General features: G+C 37.0%; 1 protein-coding gene and 1 long non-coding RNA gene across 12 annotated transcripts in view; one reads left to right on the plus strand and one right to left on the minus strand.

Moving 5' to 3' along the window:
- LOC143224773 (somatostatin receptor type 5-like) overlaps positions 1 to 27,815 on the minus strand; it is a 76,926-nt gene that overhangs the window by 7,093 nt on the left and 42,018 nt on the right. For 6 of the 11 annotated variants that reach the window (XM_076453052.1, XM_076453049.1, XM_076453054.1 and 3 more), the window contains 2 exons: positions 24,426 to 24,697; positions 4,643 to 4,724 (listed from right to left, as the gene is read on the minus strand). The gene's annotated coding sequence lies outside the window, so the exon portion shown is untranslated. The remainder of the gene's footprint in view (positions 1 to 4,642; positions 4,725 to 24,425; positions 24,698 to 27,815) is intronic. The other 5 variants (XM_076453058.1, XM_076453057.1, XM_076453059.1 and 2 more) reach the window with 1 other exon arrangement.
- Positions 13,146 to 16,005, plus strand: LOC143227030 (uncharacterized). Its single transcript, XR_013014833.1, has 3 exons — positions 13,146 to 13,313; positions 13,427 to 13,525; positions 15,867 to 16,005. It is a non-coding gene; the product is annotated as an uncharacterized LOC143227030 (long non-coding RNA).

Genomic DNA, 27,815 nt, shown 5'->3' on the forward strand with positions numbered 1-27,815 from the left:
CAGAGAGGAGAAAACAAAACACTCAAAGAATCGTTCAGAAGAGATACAAACAAGAAGCCAGGTAGGAAAATTTTATGTACCACTAATCCTACTCTAACGGATGGAAACTCGGATTCTGAATATTGAAGAATAATAAATCTGAAAAATTTTGAATATTGTGTTAAAGATGAATGTTTAAGGTCAGCTACATATGAAAACTAATGAGGAAGTACAGAGGCAAAAAGGAACAGCTGCTGGACGTATGTAAGAAACGGAAGTTGCGCTACTTTGAGTATATAATTAATTCAACTTAAGGGGAGGTTGGTATAGGTTCTTATGGGTAAAATCTAAACGAGAAGATTTGGTTTTGTCTTGAATTTCGCACCAAGCTACTCGAGGGCTATCTGCATCTAGCCGTCCCTAATTTAGTGGTGTAAGACTAGAGGGAAGGCACGTAGTCATCACCACCTACCGCTAACTATCGGGCTGTTCTTTTACCAACGAATAGTGGGATTGACCGTCACATTATAACGCCCCCACGGCTGAAAGGGCGAGCATGTTTGGTGCGACGGGGATTCGAACCCGCGACCCTCGGATTAGCTCCGTCTTAACCATCTGGCCATGCCGGGGCTTTCCTTTCAGAAATGTAAATAAAAATTATTTGGAATAGTTCACGCCCCAAGAACATTCACGTTCCATATGATCCACGTGTATATAGTAATAATTACTGATCAAACGAACAAAGCCAGGACTTTATATTAAGACTTAAAGCGGAAACAAAGACGTCTTAACGAGACAACTGCGAGAAAAAAAAAAACTTACAGGCGCTTGTAAAATCTTTTATTTGGTCTCAGAATAGAAGAATAGCTTTGGGCACTTCAGTTGAAAGACTAATTAAAACAACAGAAACGCCCTTGTCCATAAACCATGAACTCTTCCATAGCCCAACTAACAAGTTCTCATCTACTTTACAACTGTTATCATGACAATACTTACGGATTTTACCATTCCCATCAGTATTAGGGTGAGTTCTTTAGGAAGCGGTAACTTTGAAGATTTATAGGTTTATAAACACGACGACTACTTTTATAGATGTGTACCCCGCACACAGTATTATATATTTTTTTAGTTCTCCCGAGTCTAAACACCACATCGTGTTGTTTTTAAAAGTAATCTAAGTGAACGTTGTTATAACTTCAGAAACATCAAAACCAGTATAAAACTAATAAAAGTCGTTCGAAAATTTTATTATTGTTGTTAGCTGAAGCGAGTTCGTCGAAACGTTACTTAATCTAAGAATTTCTATTGGGTCTGGGTTTTTAAAATATTTATGTAGAATTTGCTTTTGAGCTACGTACGCTGAAAAAATGACAATTTTAGGGAGTTACGAGCTACAACGCAGTAATATCTGGTTGAATTACCGGGTACGGACACCGCAGATATTTCACTGTGGCTTCAGAAACAAAAGTCTCTGAGTTCATTATTGGCTGCAGTGCCCCCTATAATATATTAGACGCACACAAAATAGAGTGAACAAAAACATATTCAACAGTTCGGTTTATTTCGAATTTTGCGGGCTATACTCGAGGGCTATCTGCATTAGCTGTCCCTGATGTAAAGTGTAAGACTAGAGGGAAGGCAGCTAGTCATCACCACCCACCGCCAACTCTCGGGCTACTCTTTTATCAACGCAGAGTGGAATTGACCGTCACATAATAATGCCCCCACGATTGAGAGGGCAAGCATGTTTGGTGTAAGGGGGATTCGAACCCTCGACCCACAGATTACGATTCGAACGCCTAAACCACCTGGCCACGCCGGAGCCTATTTAGATGACTGATAAATAAAAAGAGTGTTATTTGGCTCTGGTTATTATACCATTAAGTCTAGTAAAGATTAACATAGAGTCTTTCTTATCATCAAAGGCTCGAAAAGAGATCAGGTTATTATAACCTTATCGTCAATGTCTTGTAACTGTATCTAGTTATTATAATATTAAAGTTTGGTAATGTTTAATATAGTCTATCTTGTTTCCTAGAAGTTGAAATGTAAAAGTTAGACACCTTCTTCTGAAATTCCACCGAGAAAAGTAAAAAATGAAAAGAATGAAAGCTAAATTATTGTCTATCTGATGATTTATATTTTTTTCAATTGTAGTTAGGCACAAAGCTGCACTATAGACTATCTGTGCTCTGCTTATTGTGAATGTTGAAATCCCGTTTCTAGGTTTCTAGCGCGATAAGTCCGTAGCAATGGGGCCCGGCATGGCCAGGTGGATAAGGCCCTAGACTTTTAAACTGAAGGTCGAGGGTTCGAATCCTTTTCACACCAAATATGCTTGCATTTTCAGCCATGGGAGAGCTATAATGTTATGGTCAATCCCACTAGTCGTTAGTAAAAGAGTAGTCCAAGAGTTGGCGATGGGTGGTGATGACCAGCTTGTTTCCCTCTAGTCTTACACTGCTAAATTAGTGACGGCTAGCGCAGATAGCTCTCGTGTAGCTTCGCGCAAAATTCAAAGCAAACCGCAGCAATGTCGCTGTTCCATTAGCGTTCTGGAATCTTCTAACAAAATCACGTTTTAATTTTACACTTTAATTCAACTTGTTTCCTTTTGAAACGCTTCACGTAACACGAATAAGGTGTCCTTTTATCGTCTACGTGTTGTTGAGTTTTATTAGATCTTATACATTGGTTTCACGTACTGAAATTTTCCATTCTGTCTTTTTATATTGTTTAACTGAGGCGAAATATTCAAGAGCTGTAATTCATCCCATAAAGATAATTTATTAACTCCCAGACGAGTGCAAATTTATTAATAAATATCTATCAACTTGATTTTCCTGTCTTAACCGAATAAGAGTACAAATGGCTTAACGCTTCTCTCTTGTTATTAGATTATTCAGAATACTGGCAGTAAACCAAGTACTTTGTACCAGTTAATGTTAACATGGAAAACATTCGCTCGATAAGAAAACTGGCACTGAAATTATTGCAATCTAATCAAAGTTGAAAAAGTATTACCCCCTAAACAATTGTTTTAAGATGCTCGACGACTAATACGTACGACAAAAACATGGCCATATTTTACTGAGAAATATTTAGCCGTGACATATCGGCTCATTAAACGACTCTGAGTTGTTTTTTTCTTTCAAGTAGAAAGTTTTGGCTCTTAGTTCCGTCATATCTTGATAGATTAGAGATCTAATTACAGTTTTTGATTCAGGATATCAAACCCTTTCGATTGATGCATTTGACCACGCCCCAGATCTTATAGTTACATTTAATCTAATCCTGCCTAAAATAATTTTAATTTGAAGGGAGGCTGGTAGAGATTCTAACGAGTTGTAAAACTCAGTCGGGTATACTCCTATATTTGGTATTATTGACGCACAAAAATATTGCTAATAAAAACGAGAAACAGGCCTCATAGGTTAATTTACTTTAATGTTGCCAAAAAAAGAAAGTTGTCGTGCCGCGGCTATTGAGGGTTCCCTCTTGTTTCTTTACGAATTTCGTTATAAATAATTTGAATTATTTCAGCTAAGTAAGTTTATAAGTACTAAAACTAACTGAAACTTAAACATATATATATTCCTTTTTTACCTCAATATTTGTCTTTATATCCCAAAAAACTACTTAACAGAGTGTCTAAAAATTTGAGATTTTGTTTTCCTGTCCAATCTGATGTATTCTCAACAGTTTATCATTCCTCAGATCAATATTTTTCATTAAGATGTATATGTTTTGTAAATTGATAATATTAATTTCAAATTATAGGCCGTTTAAATTTGATTTATTATCAAATGTTATTGTGAGCTTTTCATGCGATTATGTTTTCTAGAAGTCATGATTAATCTTGGGAGGGGGCGTCTCGACTAGATGGGTCTGATAATTAGGCTAATTAATAACATATAACCTCTCGAAGCTAGAGAAACAAAAGATCTTAAGAAGAAGAGAGCGTGGAATTAATAAGTCGTAGCGTTTTGTATAAACTTATTTTTTTTTATTTTATTTAAGTTTCTTACAATATTTTTCTCTAAGTCCCCCTAGTGGTACAACGGCATTACAGCGGGCTTATAACCCTAGAAACTGGGTTTTGATACCCGTGATGGGTAGAACACGAGTGCACGCATTTTAAAATAAAAACATATTCTGAAGATGACCGATATAGGTATTAAATATTTTATTAAAGCACAGAACAACGTTTTGACCTACTCAGGTCATCTTTTTTCGTTAACCTGAAGAAGACCTAAGAAGGTCGAAACGCTGTTCTGTACTTTATTTTAATTAAAGTTTTAACACCTTTACCACCCGTCTTATGAATACGTCATTTCATTGTGTAGGTTTATGCTCAAGTTAAAACAAAGTTTTCTATGAATTAGCCATCACACATCTCTAGGCCTGTAGCTTGTGTTACAACTCCTGTATCATAATAAACAGTAAGTATAAATAATGTATATATAATTGTGGTACTACATAAATATTAGTATAATGTAGTAAATAAACTTACTATGCTTACGTCATTCTCTCTTCATTTCACACATCCAGGTTTATCTCACATTCATTACATCAAACAACAGTATGTTTGATCCAATAACGTTACTCTAAGCTGTTTGTTTTTCATTTCTCAATATTATATAGAAATATATTTATAACTCACTAGTCATCTGATCTGTGTTCCGAGAAAAGAGTGACAGGCTACAACGTCAGTTAAACCATTGGTCCGACGAACACAGATGTTCCTGAAATCAAAGTTAAAAAAGCTGTATTTCTGTGAATAAAACATACAGTTAATCCACTAATAAACAGATGACTCACCGTAATTAAGAATCCAAACAGCGAATTAACTAACGTAATTATATTTTTATTTTCCCTTTATTATTTTTTTGTTTTCACATAAATGTCATTATCCGGCGGAAAACGAAAGTTCATTGATTTTCCAAAGTGGCACTCTCGAAGCCAGAGTTCTTTGTAAATTGAAATAATGTTATTCATGTGTTGGACGAGTCACATTGTATGTTATTTTATTTAAAAGACTGAAATGTCCAAGAATCTTAATTGTTATTTGTAATTTCATAATCAAAAGGGATTGTAAAGTGGGCGTAAAACCCTTTTTGAGTACGAAGTTACTAGAAAAGGAGTTTCTTCGCAAAATAAAATTAAGCAAACAAAGTCTGATTTACAGGAAAACAGGATAAAACAGGATTAGCTGTCTGTTAAACTGAGTTCGTGTTTTAGACATTTTAGTTAGATTTGAACCAGTTCAGTCCTATGGATTCGCTAGAAATGTTGTATTGTCAGAAAACGTACGCCTATTCTTTCAATACCCTTCCATAACAGCACCGTTAAAGAGTTATTTTCAGAGATCTGCGCGTGAAGGTTTTCATTAAACACAAGTTGAAAGGCTGGACCTGAAGAAAAGCTATGTTTCCCTGATGTTCATACGTGTTAGTGTTAAACAACACTGATAGAAAATGAAGAAATCGACTGGGAAAAATGGAGCATTTGATATAAATCAAATTAAAGTCGGACAAATCGCGACCATTTCAACGTTAGATGAATGTAAGGGGTTACTGCATCTTATGAACCTGCGAGTTTTGAACACGTAATTCAACCACGTATGTTTAAATTGAGTTGGTAACAGTGTAATTCTTCGTCATCACAGAATATTGTTTGTTTGTTTTAGAATTTAGCACAAAGCTACTCGAGGGCTATCTGTGCTAGCCGTCCCTAATTTAGCAGTGTAAGACAAGAGGGAAGGCAGCTAGTCATCACCACCCACCGCCAACTCTTGGGCTACTCTTTTACCAACGAATGGTGGGATTGACCGTCACATTATAACGCCCCTAAGTTTGAAAGGGCGAGCATGTTTCGCACAGAATATTGGGTAACTAATAAACGTGATTTGTATTTATATCTTACTTTCCAATTGTTCTCCACTAGTAGCCACTAGAGTTTTTACTTTAATTGGTCTCAGAAGTTGAAACTGAGTTCTATTCTTTGAATCACTTTATATCGACGAATAGTTATTATGAGTGGTATAAAAGTAGAGTTATAGATAATAGGTGGTTGATGAGGAAGACGACAGATGGCGCTCTGTAATTGGTGAAGATGTAGATGGAGTGACGTCACAACACTGTCCGTATTTAAATTATTGATGAGGTTTGCTAATCCCTTGATGGTTAAGTTATCTAAAATACACCATTGGACAATGAAGAAAAGACGACATTTATACGAAGTTATCCGAGAAACGCCTTAACATTAAGAAGAGAGGACAACCTTAATATGAAGTTGTCCGAGATCAGTTCTTGAGGGCATGGAGAGAATAGAAGAACATTAATGTGAAGTTGTCCAGGATAAGCTATTGGATCATGTAGAGAAGAGGACAACATTATTGTGAAGTTGTCCAGGATAAGCTATTGGATCATGTAGAGAAGAGAACAACATTAATGTGAAGTTGTCCAGGATAAGCTATTGGATCATGTACAGAAGAGAACAACATTAATGTGAAGTTGTCCAGGATAAGCTATTGGATCATGTAGAGAAGAGGACAACATTATTGTGAAGTTGTCCAGGATAAGCTATTGGATCATGTAGAGAAGAGAACAACATTAATGTGAAGTTGTCCAGGATAAGCTATTGGATCATGAAGTGAAGAGGACAACATTAATGTAAAGTTGTCCAGGATAAACTATTGGATCATGTAGAGAAGAGGGCAACATTAATGTAAAGTTGTCCAGGATAAGCTATTGGATCATGTAGAGAAGAGGGCAACATTAATGTGAAGTTGTCCAGGATAAACTATTGGATCATGTAGAGAAGAGGGCAACATTAATGTAAAGTTGTACAGGATGAACTATTGGATCATGTAGAGAAGAGGGCAACATTAATGTAAAGTTGTCCAGGATAAGCTATTGGATCATTAAGAGAAGAGGGCAACATTAATGTGAAGTTGTCCAGGATAAGCTATTGGATCATGTAGAGAAGAGGACAACATTATTGTGAAGTTGTCCAGAATAAGCTATTGGATCATGTAGAGAAGAGGGCAACATTAATGTGAAGTTGTCCAGGATAAGCTATTGGATCATGTAGAGAAGAGAACAACATTAATGTGAAGTTGTCCAGGATAAGCTATTGGATCATGTAGAGAAGAGGGCAACATTAATGTAAAGTTGTCCAGGATAAGCTATTGGATCATGTAGAGAAGAGGGCAACATTAATGTGAAGTTGTCCAGGATAAGCTATTGGATCATGTAGAGAAGAGAACAACATTAATGAGAAGTTGTCCAGGATAAACTATTGGATCATGTAGAGAAGAGGGCAACATTAAAGTGAAGTTGTCCGAGATAAACTATTGGATCATGTAGAGAAGAGGGCAACATTAATGTAAAGTTGTCCAGGATAAGCTATTGGATCATGTAGAGAAGAGAACAACATTAATGAGAAGTTGTCCAGGATAAACTATTGGATCATGTAGAGAAGAGGGCAACATTAATGTAAAGTTGTCCAGGATAAACTATTGGATCATGTAGAGAAGAGGGCAACATTAATGTAAAGTTGTCCAGGATAAGCTATTGGATCATGTAGAGAAGAGGGCAACATTAATGTGAAGTTGTCCAGGATAAACTATTGGATCATGTAGAGAAGAGGGCAACATTAATGTAAAGTTGTCCAGGATAAGCTATTGGATCATGTAGAGAAGAGAACAACATTAATGAGAAGTTGTCCAGGATAAACTATTGGATCATGTAGAGAAGAGGGCAACATTAATGTGAAGTTGTCCGGGATAAACTATTGGATCATGTAGAGAAGAGGCAACATTAATGTAAAGTTGTCCAGGATAAGCTATTGGATCATGTAGAGAAGAGAACAACATTAATGAGAAGTTGTCCAGGATAAACTATTGGATCATGTAGAGAAGAGAACAACATTAATGAGAAGTTGTCCAGGATAAGCTATTGGATCATGTAGAGAAGAGGGCAACATTAATGTAAAGTTGTCCAGGATAAACTATTGGATCATGTAGAGAAGAAAGCAACATTAATGTAAAGTTGTCCAGGATAAGCTATTGGATCATGTAGAGAAGAGAACAACATTAATGAGAAGTTGTCCAGGATAAGCTATTGGATCATGTAGAGAAGAGGGCAACATTAATGTGAAGTTGTCCAGGATAAGCTATTGGATCATGTAGTGAAGAGGACAACATTAATGTGAAGTTGTCTGGGATGAGCTATTTGATCATGTAGAGAATAGGACAACATTAATGTGAAGTTGTCTGGGATGAGCTATTGGATCATGTAGAGAATAGGACAACATTAATGAGAAGATGTCCAGGATAAGCTATTTGATCATGTAGAGAATAGGACAACATTAATGTGAAGTTGTCTGGGATGAGCTATTTGATCATGTAGAGAAGAGGGCAACATTAATGAGAAGTTGTCCAGGATGAACTATTGGATCATGTAGAAAAGAGGACAACATTGATGTGAAGTTGTCTGGGATGAGCTATTGGATCATGTAGAGAAGAGGGCAACATTAATGTGAAGTTGTCTGGGATGAGCTATTTGATCATGCAGAGAAGAGGACAACGTTAATGAGAAGTTGTCCAGGATGAACTATTGGATCATGTAGAGAAGAGGGCAACATTAATGTGAAGTTGTCTGGGATGAGCTATTGGATCATGTAGAGAAGAGGGCAACATTAATGTAAAGTTGTCCAGGATAAGCTATTGGATCATGTAGAGAAGAGGGCAACATTAATGTAAAGTTGTCCAGGATAAGCTATTGGATCATGTAGAGAAGAGGGCAACATTAATGTGAAGTTGTCCAGGATAAACTATTGGATCATGTAGAGAAGAGGGCAACATTAATGTAAAGTTGTCCAGGATAAGCTATTGGATCATGTAGAGAAGAGAACAACATTAATGAGAAGTTGTCCAGGATAAACTATTGGATCATGTAGAGAAGAGGGCAACATTAATGTGAAGTTGTCCGAGATAAACTATTGGATCATGTAGAGAAGAGGGCAACATTAATGTAAAGTTGTCCAGGATAAGCTATTGGATCATGTAGAGAAGAGAACAACATTAATGAGAAGTTGTCCAGGATAAACTATTGGATCATGTAGAGAAGAGAACAACATTAATGAGAAGTTGTCCAGGATAAGCTATTGGATCATGTAGAGAAGAGGGCAACATTAATGTAAAGTTGTCCAGGATAAACTATTGGATCATGTAGAGAAGAAAGCAACATTAATGTAAAGTTGTCCAGGATAAGCTATTGGATCATGTAGAGAAGAGAACAACATTAATGAGAAGTTGTCCAGGATAAGCTATTGGATCATGTAGAGAAGAGGGCAACATTAATGTGAAGTTGTTTAGGATAAGCTATTGGATCATGTAGTGAAGAGGACAACATTAATGTGAAGTTGTCTGGGATGAGCTATTTGATCATGTAGAGAATAGGACAACATTAATGTGAAGTTGTCTGGGATGAGCTATTGGATCATGTAGAGAATAGGACAACATTAATGAGAAGATGTCCAGGATAAGCTATTTGATCATGTAGAGAATAGGACAACATTAATGTGAAGTTGTCTGGGATGAGCTATTTGATCATGTAGAGAAGAGGACAACATTAATGAGAAGTTGTCCAGGATGAACTATTGGATCATGTAGAGAAGAGGACAACATTGATGTGAAGTTGTCTGGGATGAGCTATTGGATCATGTAGAGAAGAGGGCAACATTAATGTGAAGTTGTCTGGGATGAGCTATTTGATCATGCAGAGAAGAGGACAACGTTAATGAGAAGTTGTCCAGGATGAACTATTGGATCATGTAGAGAAGAGGGCAACATTAATGTGAAGTTGTCTGGGATGAGCTATTGGATCATGTAGAGAAGAGGGCAACATTAACGAGAAGATGTCCAGGATAAGCTATTTGATCATGTAGAGAATAGGACAACATTAATGTGAAGTTGTCTGGGATGAGCTATTTGATCATGTAGAGAAGAGGACAACATTAATGAGAAGTTGTCCAGGATGAACTATTGGATCATGTAGAGAAGAGGACAACATTGATGTGAAGTTGTCTGGGATGAGCTATTGGATCATGTAGAGAAGAGGGCAACATTAATGTGAAGTTGTCTGGGATGAACTATTGGATCATGTAGAGAAGAGGACAACATTAATGTGAAGTTGTCCAGGATAAGCTATTGGATCATGTAGAGAAGAGGACAACGTTAATAAGAAGTTGTCTGGGATGAGCTATTGGATCATGTAGAGAAGAGGACAACATTAATGTGAAGTTGTCCAGGATAAGCTATTTGATCTTGTAGAGAAGAGGACAACATTAATGAGAAGTTGTCCAGGATAAGCTATTGGATCATGTAGAGAAGAGGACAACATTAATGTGAAGTTGTCCAGGATAAGCTATTGGATCATGTAGAGAAGAGGACAACATTAATGTAAAGTTGTCCAGGATAAGCTATTGGATCATGTAGAGAAGAGAACAACATTAATGAGAAGTTGTCCAGGATAAACTATTGGATCATGTAGAGAAGAGGACAACATTGATGTGAAGTTGTCTGGGATGAGCTATTGGATCATGTAGAGAAGAGGGCAACATTAATGTGAAGTTGTCTGGGATGAGCTATTTGATCATGCAGAGAAGAGGACAACGTTAATGAGAAGTTGTCCAGGATGAACTATTGGATCATGTAGAGAAGAGGGCAACATTAATGTGAAGTTGTCTGGGATGAGCTATTGGATCATGTAGAGAAGAGGGCAACATTAATGAGAAGATGTCCAGGATAAGCTATTTGATCATGTAGAGAATAGGACAACATTAATGTGAAGTTGTCTGGGATGAGCTATTTGATCATGTAGAGAAGAGGACAACATTAATGAGAAGTTGTCCAGGATGAACTATTGGATCATGTAGAGAAGAGGACAACATTGATGTGAAGTTGTCTGGGATGAGCTATTGGATCATGTAGAGAAGAGGGCAACATTAATGTGAAGTTGTCCAGGATAAGCTATTGGATCATGTAGAGAAGAGGACAACGTTAATAAGAAGTTGTCTGGGATGAGCTATTGGATCATGTAGAGAAGAGGACAACATTAATGTGAAGTTGTCTGGGATAAGCTATTTGATCTTGTAGAGAAGAGGACAACATTAATGAGAAGTTGTCCAGGATAAGCTATTGGATCATGTAGAGAAGAGGACAACATTAATGTGAAGTTGTCCAGGATAAGCTATTGGATCATGTAGAGAAGAGGACAACATTAATGTGAAGTTGTCCAGGAGAAGCTATTTGATCATGTAGAGAAGAGGACAACATTAATGAGAAGTTGTCCAGGATAAGCCACTGAGCATGAACAGAAGACGACTTTAAAGAAAAAAAATATACAAGATGTTTAGTTTATTTATTGTTAAACTTAGCTCGTTTTCTTTGCTTTTTAAACCAATGACTATAATTGCATATATTTATTGTATTATCTAATTTGCTTATTTAATTATATGTATAATTTCGGACAGTGGTTATAAAATTCACATTCGCTCTCTTACATTTCGTTATAATTAAAGGAATTGAGCTTAATGTTTATTTATCTAGACACACATACCACACGGAATGGGACGGACACATAATAAACGTCCTAACTTTGATGTCCCCATGATTCCACTTTATCATTTAAAATAACCCTGAGAAAAACAGATCCTTTTTACAACTACACTCTTTATTTATATTTTCTGTTTGTAGTTAAGCACAGAGCTGCAGAATGGGCTATTTCTGCTCTACACCGGTTGCCAGGAAGGTGAATCCACAGACATATCGCTGTACTACTAGGGCTGGGTGGGTCTTCTCTTCTCTGAGTTTTTTTTTTTGTTATGGAACGCAGAACATAAAAACTCAAACATCTTGACAAAACATAAAAACTCAAGGAAACAAATCTTAAAAACACACACACACACTTAGCAACACGAAATATAAGAATTATTGTATTAGGTTGAGGAATAATTCGTGAGCGTTTTTAAATAATTTCATTCAAGCATTACATGCAAGACGATACAATACTTCAATGCATGAACACATTACACCCAAAACATTTATTATGATACTTTATTTCATGTAATACCTAGGTATATAGTATGCATTGTTTTAAACGAAATTGCAAGAAATTAAATGCGAAAAGCAGATGGTGTCGAAAATGCTCGATTTTGTCCACTTGACATTCCATTTAATGAGCTGAAAATGAAAGCAAAAATTAAAGACATATGAAAATCAAACACACCATCTATTAGAGCAAAAAATTATCTACCAAATGACATGAAATATTTTGCGAAAGCGTTTTATTTATGAATATATTTGTTTAACTTGAAAAAACGCTCACGAATTATTCCTCAACCCGATACATGGAGTCAACAAAACATAGAAACAAAAAACATGCACATAAAGTGGTGAACCTCAACTCCACATATCCTCCATATCAAAAAACTGATATTGTTTCCATTTGTTCCTTTTATCTCTAGCCTAAACCAGTTATTGTTTTCTATTGTTCTCATGTTTTCCACACGCCTATTCTCACTTCCTGTTATCTTGGTAGGTTTCTCACTCCATTATCTTTACATATTTTTCATTTTCTATCATCATGGTTCGTATTCCCCACTTCTCATTGTTCTAATATCTAATATGTTTTGATGGTTCTTTGCGCTTCTTTATATTATACGTGGGTTCAATATCCCATTACTTTGATACGGTTCTCACTCCCATATTAACTTGACAATTTTCCTACTTCCTTATATCTCAGTGTGTTTAAAATGCTATCAGTTATGATATCAGGAAATAAAAGATAAACACATTAAAAAAAACCTACTTAACTTTGTATTTTTTAAGTATGTCATTATAAAAAGAGAAGAACATGACTTTATGTGCTACGTTGCAACAGTAAGTATTTTAGGAAAGTTTACCTCTGAAAGCACACTTTGTGCTCACAATACCGAGTCTATATTCTCTACACAATTGAAACAAACAAAAGGAAAGACAATCAAAATCATTTCTGAAGGGTAATCATGCTTCTTCACCCAGGAAACCGCACATGCTTGATTACAGGTCTACATTCCTGTAATACTTTGAAGGGAAAATGTTTGAGTAATCCCTGATATTAAGAACTGTATAACACACGGAACTAATTGTGCCACATTCGGTACTGGCGTAAGAGTTTATATTTAATTATAATCGGAGACACAACTGTTCGCGTTTTTGCTGTGTTTGAGGTTAATCCCGAAAAAGGTTTACAAGTGTATTATATAATATTATATTGTCGACAAAAGTGAGTACCTTGTATCATACTGTAAATAAATGTGAGTGTATTATACTATATTATAAAGAGCAGTAGGTATATTATGTTATATTGTCAACAAGTGTGTGTGTGTTGTTTTATAGTTAAGCCACACCGATCTATCTGCTGAGTCCACCAAGTGGAATCGAACCCCTGATTGTAAATATGTAGCCTTATCAGCCGGGGACATATGTTCAACAAATGTGAGTGTTAGACCATATTGTAAATGATTTATTTTAAATTAAAACGAGTTTAGTATATTATACTGTAAACTAAATCGAGTGTATTATATTATATAGCAAATAAAAGTGAGGGTATTGTATTATATTGTCGACAATTGTATTATGTTTTACAAATATTAGACCTAGTTTCATTAAGCATGCTTTGTATATCATAGCATTAAAACTATAAACTGTGTGAAGTGAATACACACAAGTGATTAATATTAGTAGGTGTTATTACGCTAAAAGTAAAGTATTACTTTTTTTGTTTTACGCCTCCGCAAAGGCATGTAGTTCAATATATTTAGTTTCTGCCCAGTGAAATAACAGAGTCTCACGTCAGATGCGGTTATCATTCTGGGAAGTGGGTGTTTCCCAGTTACATATTTTTACGAAAGGCAGGTCTGATAGCCTCCTGTGTTATCAACAATTCTAGTGAAACGTTGGAAACGTTAATACTTCTGAATTAATAATGGCATTACGAATGAAGCCTTTTTAATCGAAACGTAATTAGATCTTTTCATTGTTACTTACCAGTAAGTAACTTCTCGTGTGGCCTGGCATAGCCGAGGGATTAGGTAGCTCGACTCGCAATTCAAGGGTCGCGAGATCGAATTCCCGTATCACCAAAGATACTCGACGTTTCAGCCTTTTCTTCAGTAAAAAATAGCCCATGAGTTGGCGATGCGTGGTAATGACTAACTGCCTTCCCTCTTGTTTTATTCTGATAAATTAAGGACGGCTAGCACAGATAACTCTCGTGTAGCTTATCGCGAAATTTAAACCTAAACCAAACATTAATTCGTATCACGTGTATGAATAAAAGTTCCCCGTGCGTACTTTACTAATGCTGTGACCTTTTCTTGGTGATATGGATTTAGCACGATTGGCTGTGAACCCGATGTTCCATGGTTTGCGAGTCATTATTTATTAGAATTAAATCGCGCTCCGCACTTTGAGACGTGACCATTGTATTAGAATCAACGTCAAATCCTAATATTTGATTGGGGTAGTCCTAGAGTTGGCGGTGGATGATGTTGACTAGTTGCCTTTTCTCATATCTAGCAGTTCAGAATTAACGAAGGTTAACGCAGATAGCCCCTGTTTAGCTTTACGCGAACATCTGCCAAATAAACATACTTTTAATACTGTAATCACGTGATACATAGGAATTTAGCTCTGCACTCATGTGGGAGATACGGATTACGTTCATATATTGATTCGGCTTCAGTTAAAGTTTCAGTACAAGCACCGTTGTGAATGATTTAGAACGACTGTAGATTGTTTGTTTGTTTGTTTTTTTAATTTAGCGCAAAGCTACTCGAGGGCTATCTGCGCCAACTGTCCTTAATTTTGCTATGTAAGACTAGAGGAAAGGCAGCCAGTCATCACCACCCACCGCCAACTCTTTCTTGGGCTACTCTTTTACCAACGAGTAGTGGGATTGACCGTCGCTTTATAACACCTCCGCGGCTGAAAGGACGAGCATGTTTGGCATGACTGGGATTCGAACCCGCAACCTTCGGATTACGAGTCAAGTGCTTTGACCACCTGGCCATGCCGGGCCACGATTGTTGGTATAGAGAAGTTTGGTAAAGTGTGAATTTCAGTGGTACGAACAAAAAGAGAGCTGGCATGGCCAGGTCAGTTAAGGCGTTCGACTCTTAATCTGAGGATCGCGGGTTCGAATCCCCGTCACACCAAACATGCTCGCCCTTTCAGCCGTGGGGGTGTTATAATCCAACGGTCAATTCCCCTACTCGTTGGTAAACGAGTAGCCCAAGAATTGGCGGTGGGTGGTGATGGCTCGCTGCCTTCTCTCCAGTCTTACACTGCTAAATTAGGGACGGCTACCGCAGATAGCCCTCTTGTAGCTTTGCGCGAAATTCAAAAACGTTTTAGAGAAAGTAAAATGAAATACAGAATTAGTATACGTATATAGTAAATTATAGTGTTTTTATTTATTAAATATGAAACAAAATAAACAAAATAATTTACCCTCAATCTCACATAAGAAACTAAAAATAAAAAATATTTCACTGACTATTATGTGCTATGATACAATAACATTGATGGCATTACTTGGGACATTTTAGTAAAATACCTAAAATGATAATTCTTAAAGTACTTGAAAAAATCCTCACCGATATAAGTTGCTTCTTTTAAATAGAAACGTTGTGAGCCATAATGTTGTGATTTCAACAGCTAAAATTACAAGAACTGTTTGGTGATGAGTTTGACAAACAAAATCACACAAACAACGAGCAACTCGGTAGCGCTACTGGTTGTCAAGAGATCGCAATAAAATATTTCTTTTTTCCAGGAGCCTTTCCTGCCCCTTTTCCAGACCGATTATTTCCTTCTGCTACGTAACGGTTCCTCGAAAAATAATAGACCTTATGTACTAGTGCGGGGTTACCTAGCTACTAATTACTTTAGAAGCACAATCGTGAAAATCCTGTGTTGTGGCAAACTGATGAATCGAGTTATGTAAGTATATGAAGGCATTGTACTTACATTAGCTGAATAACAGTGAGAGACTTAAGTATATATGTCTCTAAGATTACCTATTTACAACGTGCATACAGGATTCAGAAATATCCTGCAGCCAAACACCACATACGTAATTACAGAGAGAGAAGTGAGGCAGATGTGTTTTATTACTATGCTAATCACGTTTCTGTGTTTTATAATTCCTAACTGCAATTAATATATACATCAACTCTGAACAACTGTGATAGTTTGCTCAACTTTTCGTCAGGATACGTCGGTAGTTATTGGCTTTAGCTTTGATTAATATTTCCATACACATCAGAGCTAATACGTTTTGGGCATTTGGACGCAATGTAATTGCTAAAAATATTAATATGTACTTTATTAAAGTTCACAGATTGAAAATGTGATTTCCTTCTAATAGTTGTTGTTTCCTTCAAAGTTCATATTTAATCTTGTTTCATTGTAATAAACATTTCTCTAAATCTACAAAATCCAACAATTCCTCCTTTCCGTTAATAACGACGATTTCCATTATAGTTGGGCCCGGCATGGCCAGGTGGTTAAGGAGTGCGACTCGTACTCTGAGGGGCGCGGGTTCGCATCCCCGTCACGCCAAACCTGCTCGCCCTTTCAGCCGTTGGGATGTTATAATGTGACGGTCAATCCCACTATTCGTTGGTAAAAGAGTGGCCCAAGAGTTGGCGGTGGGTGGTGATGACTAGTTGCCTTCCCTCTAGTTTTACACTGCTCAATTAGGGACGGCTAGCACAGATGGCACTTTGAGTAGCTGGTAAGACAGGAGGGAAGGCAGCTAGTCATCATCACCCACCGCCAACTATTGAGCTACTCTCTTACCAACGAATAGTAGGATTGACCGTAACATTATAACGCCCCCACGGCTGAAAGGGCGAGTGTATTTGGCGTGACGAGGATTTTAACCTGCGCCCCTCGGATTAGGAGTCGAGTGCTTTAACCACTTGGTCATGCCGGGTCAAATGATTTGTAAACTAGATAATATAAACTAGTAATATTTACCCGACTTTATTAATTGAATTCAAAACAATAATAGATTAATCTGGCATAGGACACCCAGCAAAGTTACAGGTTCATAGGTTAAGTACATATTTGTACATAAAACAACATCAATTCATGTGGTGGGTTCAGACAATCCTAGACTGGAACTTCCATAAAGACTACAACCCTAGTTGTTGTTTTTTAAGAACATAACGGGATAAGTAATTAGACGAATATACAGAGTGTCTCCAAAACCTGGATCTATCGGCAGTTCGAACTTGGCTGAACAATATCTTACAAAAAACGTGGTCCCCATGAATACCGTGGATTTCTTCTTTCTGGGACTGCTCAAGGGACGCATATATACAGAGAAGATCAGAAACACGGTGAATCTGGAACAGTAAATTCGCGACGAGTGTTGGACAATTGATATTATCAAGGATGTGATTCAAATAGAAATAAAATAGAATTTCTGTGCTGAGCCTATGTTGTTAGGTCGTGCGCTTTGCTCGTGACTGTGTTTATAAGCTCTCTTCTACGTGAATAATAATTTCGTCAAAGACCGTTTTCAAGATATTGAAACCATATGAACACGTGATCTAAGGCGTGTTCCAGAAGATGGCTCAATGCTCAGTACGTCTCTGTCGTGAACCCCAACATTCACGGTTTCGCTTTCTGTTACTATAGAAACACACTCTGGTCAGAACCCACTGTACGATCAGAGAAGACAAGTCAAGATTTGGTGGTGGATGTTGTTGATTAGCTGCCTCTTTTTTAATATATCATTTCAAAATTGGGGAGGGTTGTGTAACTGCTGTGTAGCTTCGAGTGGGAAATCTAAACAAACAAACTAAACCAAAGGTAACGACGAATAATGCCACGATATAAAAGGACATTTTTTCACCCGTAGCCTGAAGCCACAACTTAACCTGTTAGCTCAGCATATAAGTTGCTGCTTCTGTTATAAGAACACAGTAAAAAAATATATATTATATATTTTTTGAGAGAGAGAGATACACACACATATATATTTACAATCGCAAGAACCATCAACAAGCACGTGAATGAATAAACAAAAAGAGGTGGGAGGTTGCGCCTGTGAGTTTTCTTCCCTCCCAGTTTTCACAAAGAGAAAATAAAGTTCTTTCATTAACTTTCGCTGCTGTCTTGTTATCAAGTATCGTGCGTTTGGCATTTTCCCAAAGTGTTTAAATTCATTAAATAACTAAATACGATTTATTTAACTTATGTGTGTGTGTGTGCGAATGTTAAAGACCGTTCTGTTTATGTGACACTCTTATACAAATATGAAAGAAAACTGTCTCAAACCTGATACTGTACTCAAATATATCAGTTGTTTTCATGACGTGCTATAATATTTTTTGTTCTTTCAACCATAAGCTTTAGAAGAACTTGGAAACAACTGACTGTATACAAGAAAAAAACAAACAAACTTATATCGTGGTGGTGAAGTTAGCCACGTGTTTATGTATTATATCACGTAAAACAATAGCTTCAAACTTTCTTACCTGAAACTTATCGGCAAACCAGCAACAGTCGATTTTTCTTACTTAATTTATATCAAAAGTACAGAGCATATGTTTCCTATAAATATATATATATATAAACTATATAATACTGCACGCAGTGATATTTATTATTTTCAGACAGATTTTCCTTGTTCCATAGAATGGTGTAGTTTCTTTTGATTTGTTTTTAATTTCGCAGAAGGCTACATGAGGTCTATCTGTGTTAGCCGTCCCTGATTTAGCAGTGTTAGGCTATACAGATGGCAGCTAGTCATCACCAACTACTGCCAACTTCTGAGCTACTCTTTTACCAACGAATAGTGGTATTGACGGCTGAAAGGGCAAGCGCGTTTGGTGTGACGGGGATTTGAAACCGCGACCTTCAGATTGCGAGTCGAGCGCCCCTAACCACCTGGCCATGCTGGACCTACTTAGAACGAGGTGTTGAACAGTTGTGAAAATAAGTTTTTTGTAAATATCAGTACAACATAATTTTACGTTTGGAAACCGAAATAACCTAAAGGTCCTTTTATTGATAAACAGAGAACAACGTTTCGACCTTCCCTGCTCATCTTCAAGTTGTTCTCTGTTTATCAATAAAAGTTTTAATATTTATACCAGCCGTTCAGAGACACATTTTTATTTCAAGTGGGTTTTTAGTCATCAAGAAGGACCTGAAGATCCATTGTTAAAGCATTAACAGCGTCTCAGGAAGTTCCGGTTTCTTATTTCATAAATATTCTATTTTATTAAAAGGAGTTCAATACAAATCATTTCCAATTAAGGGTAGTATATTCCGGTTAAATGCTGATGGTCTCATGTATTAGAACATGTTTGTTTGTTTTTTTATAATATCACACTGGAACAAAATGTCTTCTTCAAAGGAACGGTAAAAGTTTGAGTTTTGTTAAATTTCTAGGATAATAATGAGGAAACCAGTTTAAACTTGTCAGAACATGTTGACAAGTTTTCCTTTTACAGTTAGGATTATTATTTATTCGATTATTTGGAATTATACATAAAGCTACACAATGGGCTATCTGTGCTCTGCCCATCAAGGGTATCGAAACCCGATTTTTTGTAATGTGTGTTCGCAGACATACTGCTGCGCCATTAGAGGGGTTTATAGTTTGGATTATCAGCACTTTAGAGTTAAATCTCTCAAGCGGTCCAGCATTGCTTGGTGGTTAAGGCGCTCGAATCGTAATCAGAGGGTCGCGGATTCGAATGCCCTTTGCGCTAAACATGGTCGCCCTTTTAGCTGCGTTGATAAAATAGTAGCCCAAGAGTTGGCAGTGGGTGGTGGTGACTAGCTGTCTTCCCTCTAGTCTTACACTGCTGAATTAGGAACGGCTAGCGTAGATAGTCCTCTTGTAGCTTTGTGCAAAATTCAAAACGAACAATCATGACTCTCAGCATTTTAGTGTTAGGACTTTGATCATTTTACTGTTGGAACTCTCATAAATCTGACATAAATAACCACATGTATTATGTTATTGAACAACATAAACTGTCTCCTAAACAGAGACTTATGAGAACTACAACACAGTTAGCTATTAGACACATAAGTTCTCCTATTAGTGTGTTTTATAGCAATAAAAATTACGTGCACCCGATTTCCAGTTGAAAATTGTGTTTATTGTGTTGAAACCCATATTTCTGTGATGAATTCCAGTTTCAACCTTTGGTTAGTAAACAACAGTGAAAGCGAATCACTCTTCACCTGAATGAATTTTTTAAGTACCGTTTTGTAGTTTACATGACATTTTAAGACATATTATTAAGCGCCTTAAATTACTGGTATTCGTTTTTGTGGCTGTTATTAATGACAAAACTACACAAAGGGCTATCTGTGCTCTGCTCTACCACTAGCATGGAAACCCAGTCTCTAGACTTGTAAGTTTCACAGACATATCTCTGTGGAGCTGGGAGGGGGGTCTACCACTAGCGTGGAAACCCAGTCTCTCGACTTGTAAGTTTCACAGACATATCTCTGTGGAGATGGGGGGGGGGCTATTATATTTTGGTCTTTTTTCTTAGGCCACAATCACTGTATTTTTTTTAACTTGAACTCGTGTTATAGGAATTCACTAAATATATTTTCATTCCTCAGTCATGTTTTTGCATTAATGTTCTAGCAGACGAAGTCCAACAGTTAAATTGTCATGCCTTAACAAAGAACGCTGCTTTCTGACGTCAAAAAGTGGAAAGGAATTCGCTGTGTACCATTTGAAATAGCTCAGTTTACATTACTAATGAAGAGAGAAAGGGAGTTATTGGGATACCATGCATAAGAAATAAATCAAAACTGTTTCAATGAAATGACCCACTTGTCCACTTGAGGCACAGACAGCAACAGAGACTCAAGTGATGTACAGTGAACAGAAAAAATAAAAACATTGTGACGGAGATTCTGTTAAAATACACATCTGTTAAAATAAAGAGAGCATAGCAAGACGTTAATCCCTTCTTATATATATGTATATATCTTTCCATGGGAGATCGGAACCTTGTATTACCCGTGATAAAAGAGTATTTCCTCCTCCTTCGAATTTCCCCCAATCTGCCAGTTACAGATAAGTAATGAAACAGTAAATATTTTTTATTGTGTATCCAAGATAAAAACGTGGCCCTGTGAGAGTTGTCTGTCAACATAGCTGTCACAGTCAAGTGTTCCTCAACACGAGGAAGTTTTATTTATAGCGAAGATAAAACCTTTCGTAAATGTGCAAGTGTACAATAAAAAGTGTGAAAAGTTCGTCAGTGCACATAGAAGAGAAATTAAAACAAATTTAACGTGTTAACAAAATACGATCTTCCATCTAAATTCGCTACTATCCAAGTCTACCTTAAAACCTTTGGGTGTTTGGCCTTTTCAATTTTACTTCGGGTTAATTAAAGAAGTCAGTTAGAGTAAACGATGATGTACATTATAGTATGAATAAAACAGACAACGGATTGAACACACGTGTATTCACGTTTTAATTACTAAAACTCTGATATTATTACTTCTAATCAGTGTTTATTCCGTACCACTAGTTCACTAAACTAACAGTCTTTTCTGATATCAAGTTAGTTCGTGTTTTCACTGGGACTGAGCAAAGATTTGTCCTTCTCATTTTAAGTAATAATGTGTTTAGAAGATGAGATATTAAAATAGATCAAAACAGGGTAAATAAAAGGAAAACAGATTCCAGGTTGGTTTTTTTTTCTAAAGGAAATGCATGAAGTGACGTGTTTAAACACGTGCTTCCCAATGATTAGCATATCTGATACTTACTGTACTAAGCTACTGTTTTAACTCTTACATTGAATATTGGATCAAAATATTTACGTAGTTTCGTTAAGAGATAAACTTACATATTACTAGAAATGATAAAATACGATTAAGCGACAATCATCACATTTTAAATAGAAGATTCAATACGGCCTAAAAATCAACCGTAACTATGAACTGCTCTGAGCATTTCAGGTGATAAACAAACCTTACAACAACGACCTCATTCTGATGGAGTTTATCTGTCGTGAATAGGTTACTGTGATAGGCTTGTGTGTCTGTTTTCTTAGATAACACAAGATAAGACAAGAAACAAAAACATCGGTAGCTACGCCATTGATGGTATGTTGTCAATGAATACCCTTCGCTTCCCAATCTGATTGTTACTAGTCTGCTCCTTGGTAAGTTGTGTTGAAGTATTAATTGCCATAGGAAGCTAACAGTACTCCATTTTAATATTTTCCCTTTTTATTTATATAATCTACGTGCGACGAAGCTACTAAGGCTATCTAACGTTGTCACTAGCTTTGAACTACCGACCAGAAGGACGGTATTTATTCGGAGGCAATATACGATTCACCTTCTTTAGCCAAGTATTAATTATCACTTTTATACCAGCGTAAATGAATATTTTATGGACTCGCATAGATTCCATCCTCTCTGGCACGGCATGGCCAGGTGGTTAGGACACTCGACTCGTAACATGAGGGTAGCGGGTTTGAATCCCCGTCATGCCAAACATGCTCGCCCTTTCAGCCATGGGGGCGATATAATGTAACGGTCAATCGCTCTATTCGTTGGTAATAGAGTAACCCAAGAATTTGGCAGCGGGTGGTGACAACTAGCTGCCCTCTCTCTCTTGTATCACACTAATAAATTGTGGACGGTTAGCTCAGATAACCCTCGTGTAGCTTTGCGCGAAATTAAAAAAACAACAAAAACCAATCGACCCTGTTTTACTAGCTTCCAAATCAAGAGCTCTATCACAGGACCAACTCGCGTCCTCATTTTAATAAAAGCATTTACATTTATTACAAAATTGCCCAGCACATGACTGAAGCGTATGTGATACTGCGTTTTAATATTCGAACGACGTTATTTATAAGACGCGCCAATTTCATTAACACCCAAATAGCTCAAGAAAAAAAAAACAACGAATAATGAGACTAGCGGCAGAAGTGTTAAAATAACAAAGAATTAGTGAAGCCTAAATCTATAATGTAATCAACTTTCATTAACACAAAATATGAGTAAACGAACTTACACTCTTTAGCAGTTTATGTAAATATAACGAACCATATTAAGTTTAGTCCAATAAACACTAAGATATATAAAGCTTTGTTACCCATGATCAAATTATAACTCTTCGCCATAATGACTGGAGTTATATCATTAAAAATGGAACCTAAAAATTGCAAACAGGAATTGTTGTTGTCGTTTCGAATTTAGCACAAAGCTACTCAATGGGCTATCTGTGCTCTGCCCACCACGGGTATCGAAACCCCGTTTTAGCAGACATATCGCTGAGCCACTGGTGGGCACAAACAGGAAACAGATCATTTTTTGCTCTGAATATCTAATATTCAAACTCTGCACAATTATAATAATAATCTAATTAAGAATAATGATAAATTAAGATATATTAAACATTTTTACCAATAACTTATTTATGGAACAAGTAAACCGTACGTAGTTTTAGCTGCAACTACTATCATGTTAAAAATATTACATATGTATTGATTGATGTATTTGGAATAAGACATTTGTTTTTCCACTTAGAACGCCTTCCAGTGGCACAGCAGTATGTCTTCTGACTCACAACGCTAAAATTCCGGTTTCGATACCCGTGGTGGGTAGAGCACAGGTGTAGCTTTGTGCTTCATTTCAAACAAACAAACAACTTAGACTGACTTCCTTGCTCCATATACTTCTGTCAAACTTGAATAATTTAGATACCTTCCTCTTCATCAAAATATGTAGGTAGTTCACCGCAACAAATATAGATGGTGTACAGTCTCTGCCGACTTTCCGGTAAGAAAGAAAACAAACGTAGAACAGACTTTAGAAGAAACTGTCCTTTGTTTTGTATCTTGTTATATTCAACAAACTGTACTCTGTGAAAGATAATACGATAAACTCGTATTCGGTTTTCGCAGTAAAAATGTCATTGTCATTTATTTTCTTTTATATCAATTCTTTATATCGTTCAGCAGTAGCACCAAAAGAAATTAAGTTATATTAAAATGATTTTTAATGCGCAAGTCAGTAAGTCACGTGAAAAACAGCCAATGGAAAGTAACGGTAGAATGATTTGTTTCACAGGTACATTTTTACTTAATGGAATAAAGCAAAGGAATATGGATCAATTTGGTGCCCCAGGACCATTGAAAAGGAGACTTTTTATCTGTCGTAAACATATTTCGGCGTTTGGAAACAAGTGAGAATTCACTAACACACAGATTAGTGAATAAAACTGTCCATGCGACCCAGGCAACAGTATGCAACGTCATTAAGAAGAACATTTTTGTAAAAATCAAGATAAGTCATATGTACATAAATTACTTACCTCAAGCAGCTGGAAAATACTACAGGTATTTATGCTTTCCGTATGAAGAAATGCAGACCGAGTCGCTGGATACGATGCTTATGTATTTCTGTGCGATCATACTGTTGAAACTGGCGCTAGAAATCCGTCGTGCTCATGAACCAAGGAATTATTGAGAAACATCGTGGAGGATTGGCATGCTTTGGACTAGACAGCCTTACGACGTTACCTTGGTAATGGAAACTACATAGAAGGGCTATTGTCAAGATGTACTGTCGTCATACAGAATGGGACTGAAACAACGAGTTCATAATGTAAAAATCATTATAGCCAGTGTATTCTATATATTAACTTTCATGTATATTTTGCATTTCGTATGCTAATAAGTACAATTTGTTCGTAAAAATGTATTTGCAATTTAACTTTGATGATTTACAGTTCAATATTTGAAGACCTTTGTTTACACAGCATAGCTTACGTGAACCTAACAGTTATTTGGTGTTCGAATTTTGGTTACTTGTTAAATTTCACGAAAAGCTGCTCGAGAGCTATCACACTATCCATCCATAGATTTGAGTAGAGAAAATATAGTCAACAGCGCCCACCGCCAACTCTTTTCCTACACCTGTCAGACTTAATAGTGAATGTTTTTAATCACACTTATGATATAAGCCTGACATAGCCAGGTACGAATAGCGCTCGACTCATAATCAGAAAGTGGCTGATTTGAATCCCAGTCGCACCAAACATAATCGCTCTTTCAGCCGTGGGAGCGTTATTATGTGACGGTCAATCCCACTATTCGTTGGCAAAAGAATAGCTCCAGAAAGTAGCCACGGCTGAAAGGACGAACTTGTTAGGTGACAAGGATTCGAACCTGTGATCCGCAAATTGCGAATTGAGTGCTCCTAACCACCAGATTCGTCACGAAACTAGAGAGTAACTTGTGATGTTTTGATCGACACGCGCGTGACGAATATTTGCCTTAACCCTCCAGCGATAATATTAACACGTCACCAAACAGTTGCTGTTTGTACGTTTAATACATTGTCGTTACAGCTAAAACTTTATAAATTATTCCCCTTTACAACTGGAATTCCAAGCAAAGCGCCGTGTAGTTTAACTCGAAGGCACAGGTTTAAAACGAGATCAAAGAGTATCTGGAGTTTGTAGCGTAGTAATAGCAAAGACACGTTGTAGAAATCAGATTTGTGTGCATATATAGATAGAGCTTAGAACGGATATACAAGTTTAGCTGTGCGTTCCACTATAGGAATAAGGTAATAAAACGTTGCTATGCGGTCAACAAATCAGAAAATGTACCCCTAAGGTGCATATAAATTATTCGTTAAAACAAGGAGAATGCTGGAATTATCTAGTAGTACGGTACATCTCTGGTTATAAACGACGTCATTCTAAACTTTTGCCACTGGTGTTGTATTATTAAAGAATCGTTTCCCAATATGTTACATGCCGTGAGGCATCGCCACCTCGTGTGCCAAAACGAAATCGATGATGTCCTTTTGTTTGTTTTAAGGGAAAGCCATACAATGAACTATCTCATCTATGTCCTACATGAGGTATCGAACCTCGAATTTGAGCGTTATAAGTCCGAAAGCTGAACCAACGTGGAACATTGCTTTCGTTACTTAGTTAAACGCCCCCTAGTGACTCAGCGGTATGTCTGCGGACATACAACGCTCAAATCCGGGTTTCGATACCCGTGGTTGGCAGAACACAGATAGCCCATTGTGTAGCTTTGTGCTTAATTCAAAACAACAACTTAGTTAATTAATTTGTAGTTGTTGTTTTTGGAATTACGCGCAAAGCTACACGAGGGTTATCTACGCTAGCTGTCCCTAATTTAGCAGTGTAAGACTAGAGGGAAGGCAGCTAGTCATCACCACCCACCGCCAACTCTTGGGCTACTTTTTACCAACGAATAGTAGGATTGACCCTCACATTATAATGCCCCACTGCTGAAAAGGCGAGCTTGTTTGGTGTGACGTTGATTCAAGCCCTCGATCCTCAGAATACGAGTCGAGTGCCTTAACCACCTGCCCATGCCGGGCCTTTAATTTGTAGTTAAGCACTAAGCTACACAATGGGCTATCTGTGATGTACCCACCACATGTATCGAAACCCGAGTTTTGAGTGTTAATGTGCAGCTTAACAGCAAATAAAGAGATAACAGTCATCGTAAATGTCGCATTTTAATAAGTAAACTTCTCACGGTTTACGAAAAACAGTATTATATTTACTAATGAAACCTGGTCTCTAAAGAAAAAAAAATGATATTAATTTATTTTTGTTTGTTTTTTCATGTTCAAAGAAATGAGAAAAAAAACCTTTAAAAACACCATTTTAAAAATTCTTAGGCCTAGAAAAAATACAAGTGCTCACTCTTCCCTGTGCAAGGGAATACGACACCATTTCAGGTGTGGATAACGGGTCTCAATTTAGGGTTCAACCGATTTTTTTGAAAATTTCCAAGAGATGTAGTCTTATACTATCTTGAGTTCGTATGAAGAGGGCTTGACATGGCCAAGCGTATTAAGGCGTGCGACTCGTAATCTGAGGGTCGCGGGTTCGCATCCCCGTCGCGCCAAACATGCTCGCTCTTTCAGCCGTGGGGGCGATAAAATGTGACGGTCAATCCTACTATTCGTTGGTAAAAGAGAAGCTCAAGAGTTGGCGGTGGGTGGTGATGACTAGCTGCCTTCCCTCTAGTCTGACACCACTAAATGAGGGACGGGTAGCACAGATAGCCCTCGAGTAGCTTTGTGCGAAATTCAAAAAAACAAAACAAACAATCGTCTTCATAACTACTTAAGAATAAAATAGTAGAGGTCTTTTTTTTTTTTCGTAATATGCCATGATTGTTGCATATCTTATAAACTACGTTTAAGAAAATAACATAAGTGTACTCATGTGAACTTACATTACTAGCAGTGAGAGATATGCTTGTTAGATCTTTTCGAACGAACAGAACTATTTTGGGTTTGACTTTATATCAACATTAAAACTCTGTTTATCGAAATTATCTTTTTTTATTCCAAACAAACTACTTAGTGAGCATGATAACCAGATAAAAATAAAGAAAGCCCGTTTTAACATAACTTTTTCTGTTGATTTCCATAGTTACCAATATAACGCCCCATGGACTGCCTGCATACTTATAACTCCAGAAAGTGTGTTTCCTACCTGTGATGGGCAGAGTACAGATAGTCCATTGTGTCGATTTGTGCTTAAATACAGAGATTTATATTAATAACGTCTTTTAGCAATATAACGCCCCCTAGTGATACAACAGTTTGTCTTCATAGTTATAACTCAAGAAATCTGGTTTCTCTACCTCTGGTGGGCAGAGCAGAGATAACCCATTGTGTCGACTTGTGCTTAAATACAAAC

Source organism: Tachypleus tridentatus, chromosome 9 (genome assembly GCF_004210375.1).
Source record: "Tachypleus tridentatus isolate NWPU-2018 chromosome 9, ASM421037v1, whole genome shotgun sequence".
Classification (NCBI taxonomy): Eukaryota; Metazoa; Arthropoda; class Merostomata; order Xiphosura; family Limulidae; genus Tachypleus; species Tachypleus tridentatus.